Genomic DNA, 12,500 nt, shown 5'->3' on the forward strand with positions numbered 1-12,500 from the left:
CTGTAGAAATAAAGAGTTATTAAAGCCTACTTTAGAGGACTTTATACCTCTATGGAAACACCGAGTAGAAGATTACAAAAAACAGTCTGATAGGCCTACTTCTAACTCTGTTGACTGTATAGTTTTGAATGGCAGGTATATATGAATATTAAAATGATGTGAATCTAGTTTCAAGCGGTTTATAGTTTATAGGCTAACGGCTTCTGTAGTGTCTATAGTGTCTAGGCTACTCACCAAGTTTAAATGCGAGTCTGATGCGCGTCTCCGTCCAGATGTGCGCGTAAAAGCGGGGGAGAAAAGAAACAGATATGTGGAGAAAAAGGATGTCTCTTTAGGCTCTATACGTGACAACACGGAGGCTTAGCGGAATAGTAGTAGCCTACAAGAGGTACAAAAGTTAGAAACGCGCGCTCTCCGCTCTGGTTATCGTGGACGTGCACGGCTGGGGCTGGAGCTGGGTGTGGTGTCGAATTTAATATGTTGGTACTACTAGGAGGAGGAGGTGTGTGTGTGTGTGTGTGTGTGTGTGTGTGTGTGTGTGTGTGTGTGTGTGTGTGTGTGTGTGTGTGTGTGTGTGTGTGTGTGTGTGTGTGGGCAGTGGTGGGAAAAGTACTAAAAAGTAAAAGCATCAATACTGCAATAGAAGAGAAATACTCTGTTACAAGTAAAAGTCCTCAATTCAAAATACTCACATCAAAATGTACTTAAAGTAACAAAAGTACAAGTAGGTCATTATCCTTGAATGTCCCAAAGTTTTCAAATGTATAAAAATGATTTTAAAATAGCAGATCTACAATTTCACAATGCATGGCGATGCAATGCATTGTGAGCTTATAGACCTACTATTTTCAAATGGTGGAAATCTATATAGGGCTTAAGTGGTTAATGTATGTTTTGCAATAATTATCAAAATCTACAAAGTAACTAAGTTTTCAAATAAATGTAGTGGAGTAAAAGTACAATATTTGGATCAGAGATGTAGTGGAGTAAAAGTAGGCTACTGGAAATCGGAAATACTCAAGTAAAGTACAAATAACCCATAAAATTAAACTTTTAAGCACAGTACTTAAGTAAATGTACTTAGTTACTTTCCACCACTCCGTGTGTGTGTGTGTGTGTGTGTGTGTGTGTGTGTGTGTGTGTGTGTGTGTGTGTGTGTGTGTGTGTGTGTGTGTGTGTGTGTGTGTGTGTGTGTGTGTGTGTGTGTGTGTGTGTGTGTGTGAGAGAGAGAGAGAGAGAGCGGGAGGGGAGGAGAGCGGGAATGACATATGAGAAGTTTGGTGACACAAGATTTTAGCCTCGGCGGGAACCGTGTGTGTAAAACCATTATGAATGGGAGAAGAAACGTTTATAAAAGCTGGGGAGGTTTTAGAAGCTGGTCTGGTCTCTATTTTAAAGAATGTTTCCATGTCCTCAGCACACGCTCAAAAAGAAAGAAGGGAGAAAATAGAACACAACAGAAAGAAGTGACAGATGAGTAAAGTGTAAAAAAGAATTACTGAGTTTTTTAAATAGTGTGTCTTGTGGTGGGGGGGGGGGGGGGGGGGTAGAAGAAGAGGAGAGGAAATAGAGAGGAAACAGAGTTAAATGAACAGAAAAGAGAAAGAAAATGAAGGTAATCTTCTGCACAGGTAATCTTTGAGGGCCAAATCAGGGGCCATTGAATCACAGAAAAGGAGAGTCAGAAATATTGTTGAACTGGAGTAGAACGAGACAAAAGATGTCAAGAGACTGAGAGTGTGTTGGAATCAGAGACAGAGCAGGAGAAAGAAAGAGAGAGAACACATTCTCACACCCTTGCGTCAAACGGGTGACGAGTTGGGACAGTTGGGCAGTAAACGATTGATGCGACAGGACCCCCCTGCATTAGACGTTGACATGACACATGTTGACGGCCCTTGAGCCTGCCATCTTGACTGGGGGTGGAAAGACAGGACACTTGGAGCGTTGGCCAGGGTGTTGTAGGGAAGGGAGGGACAGACGTCCTGTGTTAGCTGATCTAAGTGTGTGGGACGCCGGGAAGGGGTGTAGGGGTGTGTTATGTCCTGATGATAAGGGTGTGCCTTGGCCTTGATTGCCTTGTAGGTTATCACCAGCGTTTTGAATTGGGATGCGGGCAGAAACCGGAAGCGAGTGAAGGGAACGCAGAAGTGGGAGACAGGTCAAATGTTATAGCGGTAGTTGCTATAGTCAAGACTGGAGATGACTGAGGCTTGGATAAGGAGTTGGGTATAGACTCCTTGGTGAGGAATGATCGGATCCTCTGGATGTTGTACAGTGCAAACATAAGACAGCTGAATATCCAGGAACACTGAGAGAGGCTCAGTCTTGTCTGCACTGAGCTTGAGGTGGTGGGAAGACATCCACTGTGAGATGTCAGCCCTACATGCAGCGATGTGTTCTTAACCTGTATGTCAGATGGAGGGAAGCAGAAAAAGAGTTCAGTGTCGCCACCAGAATAGTGATGGAAGAGCTGTGAGCAGAGATGCAGAGCCAAGGGATCCGGTGTAAAGGGGAAAACGGACGGGGGCCAAGTACAGACCCCTACATCCTGGTCAAGAGGGTACAGGGTTGTGAAAGCAAACCTTTCTATGAACCTGATACGTGCAATCAGTCAGTCAGGTGCAGTAGGAGGACAACCTCTTGGGTGCCATCACAGTCTGTCCTTGAGGAGCAGAGTAACTCTGGCTGATTGAAGGCAGATGGGACGCAGGCTGACATTATTAAGATTTCAGATTCAACTTTATTGTCACATCACAGGTGAAAGTGGGCGAAATTCTGTCGCATAAGCTCCTATCATTTGCACTTTCAAGAAAGGGGTAAAGAATAGAGAAACAAAGAAGTAAAGTAAAAAATGTTGTAATATAATACGAGCAATGTCAAATAAGGTCATGGATGTGTTGATGCTCGTGGCTGATGATGTGTTGATCTCTACTGTATCTTTCCATCTCTTTCTGTCTTTCTCTATATCTTTCTCCCGCCCTCTGCCCTCACAATTTAGACATTCAGCAAATGTTTTTTATCCAAAACGAATTATAAAGTGCAAGATCAGAGTTAAGTGCCATTAACCAACAACAGGATAAGCTGTCCAGTAAGTAGAGAAACAATAAGTGTTATAAAGTAAGTAGGATAGCAGATATAGACATCAAATCTTGTATGTCTAAATTAACATACAAGCAACACACTTATGCTGTCTGTCTGTCTGTCTGTCTGTCTGTCTGTCTGTCTGTCTGTCTGTCTGTCTGTCTGTCTGTCTGTCTGTCTGTCTGTATGCCTGTCTCTTTCTGTATTTCATTCTCTATGTTTCTCTCCTTCTGTACTTTTCCTGTGTTATTATATTTGCAAGTGCATTTTTAGGATTGTTCAACCCAAGTGACATTCCGTGAGTCTTCTATTTACTGTTTTCATTCGAAGAGAGAACTTGTGTCACGTTGTCCCTTCGCCACAGTGAGCAGTGTCCGGCGGTGTGCCATTGCAACAGGGGCCCGTGGGACAGTGGTGGGTTTCTATTGTGAGGTCACAAGGAGACGGTTAGCAGGCAGACACAAGGACATTAAGCCAAAGAAGACATTGTCAGTGTGGTTGTTGTAACCAGTCATTCTTTGCATTTTTATCCGGATGGCGTCTGCTACATATAGGAGAAGCCTGACAGGCAGAATGAATGAATAGGGGAGTCAGCAGTCTGATATGCAGCATTATGACACTCATTGTAGACATATTCAACATCCTAGAATCTAGGATGTCATCTCATTACATGACCCGTTATATAGGACCTAGATCAATGTTTCTCAAATGAGGGTATGTGTACTCTGGGGATAGCACAACTGTTAATGAACAGAAAACTATGCTTATTACTAGCCATTATGTTTTATTTTGAACGTACGGTATTGAATTCAGATCTGGATTTACTGAAATGTTATGGCCACAGTTTAAAATGAATTTGCTCAGGAGGCACTAATTGCAACCGTTTCGCTCCATATGTAATGTTATATTTCTCAAAAGGTGGGTTCATTAATTCGTAGCATCATTATGCTAGCTATAGTTTTCTCTTGCCGTTTTCTAAACAAAATGTTGTAGATGGGTAATTGGCAGGCATGCAGACAGAAACCCCAAAAGGTTTGAGACCCACTGAGGTTGTATTTTACTGAACCAGCATAGGGACTACGTTTTACATTTTATTCAATTCATTTGAAGGGATTTATGATCAGCCATTTTGACACTTGCTTTACCAACTGCGTGCTCCCCCAATGTTCGTTTCCTATAATAGATGAACTGGTTAGAGTTCGAAGGTGTCCATTATTAGCTGCTGCTTAATCAGCTGTGTACATTCTCTGATAGCACACACCCGCTGCTTCAATTTAAAAATATATATTTCCTAATATGACTCTGAGGGTAAAAAGTGGACCCCTGTTAGAGTTACATTAACACTGAGGATTTGACTGTGCAGCATTGGCTGTGTAGGAATATTGTGTCGCCATGGGGAAAGATTGTGAGTTATAGTTTGACTGCAAGTATTCTCAAAGTGGCTTTTGTTGATACAAAGTTCTCTCTCTCTCACACACACACACACACACACACACACACACACACACACACACACACACACACACACACACACACACACACACACACACACACACACACACACACACACATACGGGAAAGCACCACTGCATGCCCACACATGCATGTCCACATACAGTATTATGTTATACTATATCTGTGGTTCTTGGGGTCCTTGAGGGTGTGCCAGGTGGTCCCCAGCTAAATGTGTTAATACACCATCAAATCGATCAACAAACTCACAACCTGTTACGTGAACTTGTCAAATTTGTTTAATTTGTTAACATTTTAACAAATACATATGAATTTGGCATGAAAAAGTTTGAGAACCACTGTGTTATACAATGCATGGACGTAAAGTACAGATATGAACGGGCGCGCGCGCGTTCATATCGCGCACACACACACACACACACACACACACACACACACACACACACACACACACACACACACACACACACACACACACACACACACACACACACACACACACACACACACACAGTATACTTTATCTGTCGCACACATACATATGAATATACTTTCACACACAAACACACCAACAGAGCAATGGTGGGAACTGGTTTTGCCTCCTTCGTCAGGTGTCAGATGTCCATCACGCAGTCAAACACACTAATATATCAGAGACACACACATACACATACACACACACGCACACACACACACTACTACACTGTACGTCATTTTACTGACTAGATGTACAGGTATCTGTTACGTGCCATTGTTATAAGCCTATAGATGGAAACAATAATGAGGATGGGCCTCCGCCCAAAATACCTCTAATAACCCAGGCTTTAGAATAGCACACCTGCAGGCTGCAGTATTTATCACTGCTGCCTGATGAAATACTGTCCCAATGCACTGGAAAAAATCCTGAGAGTTCATTTAACACTGTGTACAAATGGATACGGGTCCATTTGTACACTCAGTTCGACTGAGTTACAGTCAGTTGCTTTTAGCCAAACAAGTGATTGCCAATTGCCTGGATGCCATTTATCCTCTTTTACATCTTAAAAAGCTCACTATGCTTTAATAAACCTGATTGTAAATGTTAATAGTCCTGCATGTCTGTATGCAGGCAGTATGACGGTAAGTGTTAGTTCACTAGTAAAGACCACGCCTTCAAACATTACATTAAGTGGGTTGTTTATTTATGGGACACGAGCTGGGGTACCCAGCGTTTGCCTGGGTTCAATAGGAACAGAGTACTTGGAGTATGTCCACAGTATGTCAGCCATCTACAGCACTGCATGATACTCAACCTTTTCCATTTCAAGGACCCCCAGTTTGAAATGCACTAGGCCACGGACCCCCATTGGATACCATTTGTTTTATCTCTGAACCCAAATCTACACAGTAAATCATCAGCGTTCATTTAAGTCTGAGAGTTTAACTCTGCTGTGTTTTTATCTCTCTGTCCGTGTGTATGTTCTTCTCTAGAAGTGTGTGGGGGGGTATCTTGCCACACCAGTCGGGTTGCCTGCCATTAGAGCAGCCACACACACGATCGAGCGCATGCATGCACGCACGCATGCACGCACACACACACACACACACACACACACACACACACACACACACACACACACACACACACACACACACACACACACACACACACACACGCATGCTGAGAAACAGGAACCAAGGAAAGGGGGGTGGGCTTCCTGTGTGTGTGTGTGTGTGTGTGCGCGCGCGCCAGTCATCCCTGGCATGCGTCCAGCAGCGGGGGTGCAGAGGGAGGAAAGGCCCAGTGGGGTTTTAAGGGGCGCAGAGGAGGAACCGCTCTACATGAAAGAATTTAATATGGAAGACAAAAACAAAACCCAATTACTGTCCAGAGAGAACTAGACCTCCTGAGGACTCTGCTGAAGGTTAGAGGCTGGCAGAGTCAGCGACATCTCGGCGATACCTATGCCAAGAAATCCACTTTCCAACTCCAGAGAGAATCAGCTTTTGTGCGTAAAGCACACATTAAAGCGCTCAGTGTTAATGTACCCATTTGTAACACTGCAAGTGAATGTAAACGTGACCAAATGGAAACTGAACTAACAATTTAGATTTTTCAGAAGGAAGGAGCGAAGATAAGATGGACAGACAGAGAATCAGAACGAGACAAAATAAAACTGATAGAGAGAAAGAAATAGAAATAGAGTGATGAAGAGAAAGATATAGAGACTGAGAGGAACTTGAAGTCAGGCAGGGAGAGAGGAGACAAAGAGAGAGATGTGGTTGTAGAACAATGCTGGCAGTTGAGTCCCACCTGCCTCATCCCTTCCTCCCTCCTCTCAGGGAAGGAAAGATGAACGGACGGAGAGAAAGAACGAGGGAGTGACTGGAGAGTGAGGTGGGGCGAGTGAGAGATACTGGTAGCTCGAGCTTGGCCTGTATCCGAGACCACTGGATTCTTCTTCTTTTTTTTTTTATGGTGAGCATTTTTATATTCATTCTTATATACAATACAGCCTGGGGAGAGACAGACAGATAGTTAAATACACAGACAGAGAGACAGACAGAGCAATAAAGCTGGCCTTGTTCATGATTCAGTCTTCTTTCCTCTCTCTCTCTCTCACTCTCGCTTTCTCCATCTCTTCCAGCCCTCCTGGCCCCCACGCTGGCCCCCACGCGTGCGGGCGCGCGCGTGTGCGTGTGCGTGTGCGTGTGCGTGTGCGTGTGCGTGTGCGTGTGTGTGTGTGTGTGTGTGTGTGTGTGTGTGTGTGTGTGTGTGTGTGTGTGTGTGTGTGTGTGTGTTGTAGCCAAACCTGTCTGGTGGAGACTAAAAGGCCATGATGCCTCATAGACGTCCTGATTTCCATCTCTATTTGCATACATCTGCCCATTTTCATTGATTTGCCTAAGATCGCCTGTCCCAAAGGACAGAGAGAGAGAGAGAAGGAGGGACAGACAGACAGACAGACAGACAGACAGACAGACAGATACAAAGGAGAGAGAGAGAGAGAGAGAGAGAGAGAGAGAGCGAGAGAGTAACAGGGACTGATTGTAGGATTCAGGGCAACAGCCTGGCCATATCAAGTCATGCCATTTTTGTCCATCTCTGTCCTCTCTCTCTCTCTCTCTCTCTCTCTCTGTCTCTCTTTCTCTCTTTCTCTCTTTCTCTCTCTCTCTCTTCACACACACACACACACACCCACGCGCACGCGCACACGCACACGCACACGCACACGCACACGCACACACACACACACACACACACACACACACACACACACACACACACACACACACACACACACACACACACACACACACACACTGGAGTCACCCTACCCTGTAAGTCAACAAGGAAATGGCCATTAGAACCAGCAGAGCTCTGATAAACCCTGCTGCCTGTATGGAGTAATTTACACTCTGTTTTATCTGCACTTTCCCTCTTACTGTAGCTAAAACACACACAAAGGAATGCACACGCACACATACACACACATAACACACACGCATATACTCATAATACACACTTACATGTGAACTTCCAACACATCTATGAGTCGCTTAAAGCAATATTTGACTTTGACATCTTTATTGACAATGCAATATATTTGTACAGTACATACATATAGTGCTCCACCATCATCAAAAGGGTAAAAAACGCTGACAGTTTATTTCCATTGCGGTCCTTGAGGATGTATATAAACAATGTACTGATGAATGACTGATTGGATGCTTGTGAGCAGTGGTGTAAACTTTTACTTTACTGGAGTATTTCCAATTGTCTATACTTTTACTTTCACTCCACTACATCTCAGAGGCAAATATTGTAGGCCTACTTTTACTCCACTACAATTATTTGAAAACTTTAGTTACTAGTTACTTTGCAGATATACATTATTACATTATAAAACATACATTTATCACTTCAGCCTTATTTTGTACCTTGGCTATTTGAAAATAGCCGATCTACAAGCTCACAACGCGTCGCATCGCGACGCGTTGTGAGCTTGTAGATCTTCAAACATTTTAGTAGACAGACAGACAGACAGACAAACATTTTAGCACTTTTACTTTTGGTATTTTAAGTACATTTTGATACCAATACTTTTGTACTTTTACTCAAGTACATTTTGAATTTCGGACTTTTACTTGTAACAGAATACTTCTACTTCTACTACTATACTTCTACTATACTTTTACATTGCAGTATTGATACTTTTACTTAAGTAAAACATTTGAGTACATTTTCCACCACTGTGCATGGGTGTGTCTACCACGCCAGAGGAGAGGGAAGACAAGGAAAACACTAAATATACAATGCATAATGCACTGTACACTCAAAACCTAGCAGTATAAATACCATCATGATCAATATAATTCACAGGCCAAGTTGCAATAGAGATGAAGTCAGCACCGCAACAACAGGTGGACTCTCAGTCCACTGTGCACTGGTTCTCAACCTGTGGGCCGGGACACGCTACTGGTGGGCCGCGAGGTTATTGCAAGTGGGCCCCCAAATAATTGGCAAGATTTTAATCATAATGTAACATTAATATAAAAAGTGAGAACAATGAATAAGAACTTAAAGTAAACTATGTTAGTACTATGTGTTCTATGGTGGAGCACAATCGATTGAGTGAAATAAACATCGAAAATGCATGTGGCACACCCATCTGACCACTTATTGATTGATTGATTCATTGATTGATTGAATACTTTATTAGTCAGAAATATAAACAGCACAAGGTACAGTCAGACATTTATAGGCTAAAAGGATAACACAAAAAAGTGCTGGGACTTGTTTCCATTGTGGTCCTATATATAAATCACTTATCTCGTCTTAAGTAGTCCTTGGTCAGTGTGACATGTGTGTGCACTTTCTGATTTATCTTACAAACATCTGACCTTGATCTGATGTTTAAATATTTGATGATCAAGGCGAGGTTTATTTTCAAAGACCGGTGTGTGTGTGTGTGTGTGTGTGTGTGTGTGTGTGTGTGTGCGTGTGTGCGTGCGTGCGTGCGTGCGTGCGTGCGTGCGTGCGTGCGTGCGTGCGTGCGTGCGTGCGTGCGTGCGTGTACACACACACTATTGTGCGTGTGTGACACGTGACATTATGATAAACAAGGAAAGAACTAATGACAATATGCTGCACATTCCTGAACATTGCTGTTAAAGTGGTACTTGTACTAGTGCCAACTTCATTTTTTACCTTTATTCTTCTCGTATTATTTTCTCATTTTATTACATGCAGTATAACATGCCACACCAACATTTAGTTGTTTGAAACCAAAACAACAACATTATACACATACAGACGAGTGCTCTCTTAGTTTGTCCACTGCTGAGTGCATTCTGTACTTCATAAACATCTAATACACTGTAAAATCCGGAGTGCTCATTTAACTCATTAATTTAAGCGTGTATACAAATGGATGGGTCCATTTGGTTTACCAATGGATAAGTTAACACTGAGGATTTTCATGTGTGCTACGAGACCAACAAGAGAAGCAGTTTAACTGTGCATGGTGATGAACCCTAGTATCCTTATTCTGGGCATGTCATAATAGGCAAATATGCGACCAAAATAGCCGATCTACAAGACACGTTGTGAGCTTGTAGATTGGCTATTTTCTGTGAAGAGATTTGGTGTAGAGGGGAAAAAAAGAAGAGGACCAAGTGCAGACCATTGGGAGAACCCGGTCAATAGTTTGCATACATGACCTTCCACTTGACTCTTGTACCCTTGGGCTATTTAAAAAATGTGGACAGTTTGTTAATGTGAGATAGGGTTCTATTCATAGACAGCAGATGCACTGTCCTGTGTTTGTATGGGAAAACAATGGAAATACAATGTTTAGATCGTCCTTTGTCCTAGCACTGGAATACCCACCATTCGCAGTGCGTGTGCAGCGCACATGCGCGCGTGTGTGTGTGTGTGTGTGTGTGTGTGTGTGTGTGTGTGTGTGTGTGTGTGTGTGTGTGTGTGTGTGTGTGTGTGTGTGGTTGTGGGCGTGGGTGTAGTGGAAAGTGCTTCATATGGGACAGTGTGTGAACAGAAATAGGCTGCGAGCCACACTGATCTTCCTTCCTTTACACAAACATTAGACATGCAAGGGTGCAAACACACACACACACACACACACACACACACACACATGCGCGCACGCACGCACGCACGCACGCACGCACGCACGCACGCACGCACGCACGCACGCACGCACGCACGCACGCACACACACACACACACACACACACACACACACACACACACACACACACACACACACACACACACATACACACACACACACACACACACACACACACACACACACACGTAGACCATGAAAAGTCCAGACAGGCAGACAGCCATCAGGGTCATTCTGCACAGGCAGGCAGTCAGGACAGCTGTAGGACACAGTGTAAACTGAAGACCCCTCCTCTCAACAACCTCCAACCTCCAACATTGAACCCTGACCTCACTGGACTGTCTCTGGAATTATTACTGTGTGTGAAAACCAGAGACAGAAAGAGAGAGAGAGTGCATCTGTTTCTATGTACCTTTGAGGGCATGCAAGTGAGTTTGTGCCCACGAATGTGCGTGTGTGTGTGTGTGTGTGTGTGTGTGTGTGTGTGTGTGTGTGTGTGTGTGTGTGTGTGTGTGTGTGTGTGTGTGTGAGTGTGTGAGTGTGAGTGTGAGTGTGTGTGTGTGTGTGTGTGTGTGTGTGTGTGTGTGTAGCTGCATGTATTACCATATTTGTGAGGGGCAAACGTCCCCACAAGTGTGGTAGAATTTGAGAAATAGACATTATGAGAACCATTTTCCTGTTCCTAACAAGAAATTATTTTATCTTTACAATATTAAAATACAGGAAAATATTCAGGTTGGGGTTTGGGTTAGGATTCGCAGAGCTTGTAGATCGGCTATTTTTGGCTTTAGAGTTAGGGCTAAAATGGGAAAAAATGGGAATAACTGCATTCATAAAATCATTGTCCTAAATTGTTGTACAGTAATACAAAAATGTGTGTGTGTGTGTGTGTGTGTGTGTGTGTGTGTGTGTGTGTGTGTGTGTGTGTGTGTGTGTGTGTCTGCGCGTGTCTGCGCATGCGTTTGTGCGTGCATGCGTGAGCGTGTGTGAGTCTGTGCACATGGGACATCCCTAAGTGACCTCTTGCACCATGAACTTTGACCTGTGGGGTTGTGAACATTTCAGGAGGTCAAAGGTCGGGTGAGGATAACAGCGCCGCCCTGCTGACCTCGCGCACGCACGCACACACGCACGCACGCACGCACGCACGCACGCACGCACGCACGCACGCACGCACGCACGCACGCACGCACGCACGCACGCACGCACGCACGCACGCACGCACGCACGCACGCACGCACACACACACACACACACACACACACACACACACACACACACACACACACTCATTGCTTCACTCAACACTGCAGCATGGCTTCTATTCTATATTTATTCTATTCTACATTTTACTACTCATTTTATTCTCGCTATTCGTCATACAATGAAGTTATTATACACTTTATTTGTCCTGATCTGGTCACTTCTATTCTGTTCTCCGTTCTGTCCTTAACAACTTGAACCCCAGATAATCCATATTGTAGGCGAAACATTAGGCAAAAATAGCCGATCTACTAGCGCACGGCGCGTTGTGAGCTTTTACAGTGGCTAGTTTTGGCAAAGAGATTTGGGGATGTAGACAGAAGAAGTGGTCCAAGTACAGATACAACTCAGGTCCAGTTTACTAGGGGTTTAGAGGGTTTAAGTGGTGAACGTATAGCGTTACACTTTCAACTGGAGGAGTGCAGGGCAGATGGTGTGTTCGCACAGCAGCTTGGGGGTGAAGGTACACTGGTTTGATTTGTGGCATTAAGGGGCAGAGTGGTGTGTGTATGTGGTTGGAGGTTGGGGTTGTGGGGTCGATGGAGGTAT

At 43.9% G+C, this 12,500-nt stretch overlaps 1 protein-coding gene across 1 annotated transcript in view; it reads right to left on the reverse strand.

Moving 5' to 3' along the window:
- Positions 1-446, reverse strand: part of emp2 (epithelial membrane protein 2) — a 19,468-nt gene extending 19,022 nt beyond the window's left edge. The window contains exon 1 of the mRNA XM_084071787.1: positions 235-446. The gene's annotated coding sequence lies outside the window, so the exon portion shown is untranslated. The remainder of the gene's footprint in view (positions 1-234) is intronic.
- Between the last annotated feature and the right edge of the window lie 12,054 nt (positions 447-12,500).

Source organism: Gymnoscopelus microlampas (assembly GCF_963454915.1).
Source record: "Gymnoscopelus microlampas genome assembly, chromosome: 11".
Taxonomy (NCBI): Eukaryota; Metazoa; Chordata; class Actinopteri; order Myctophiformes; family Myctophidae; genus Gymnoscopelus; species Gymnoscopelus microlampas.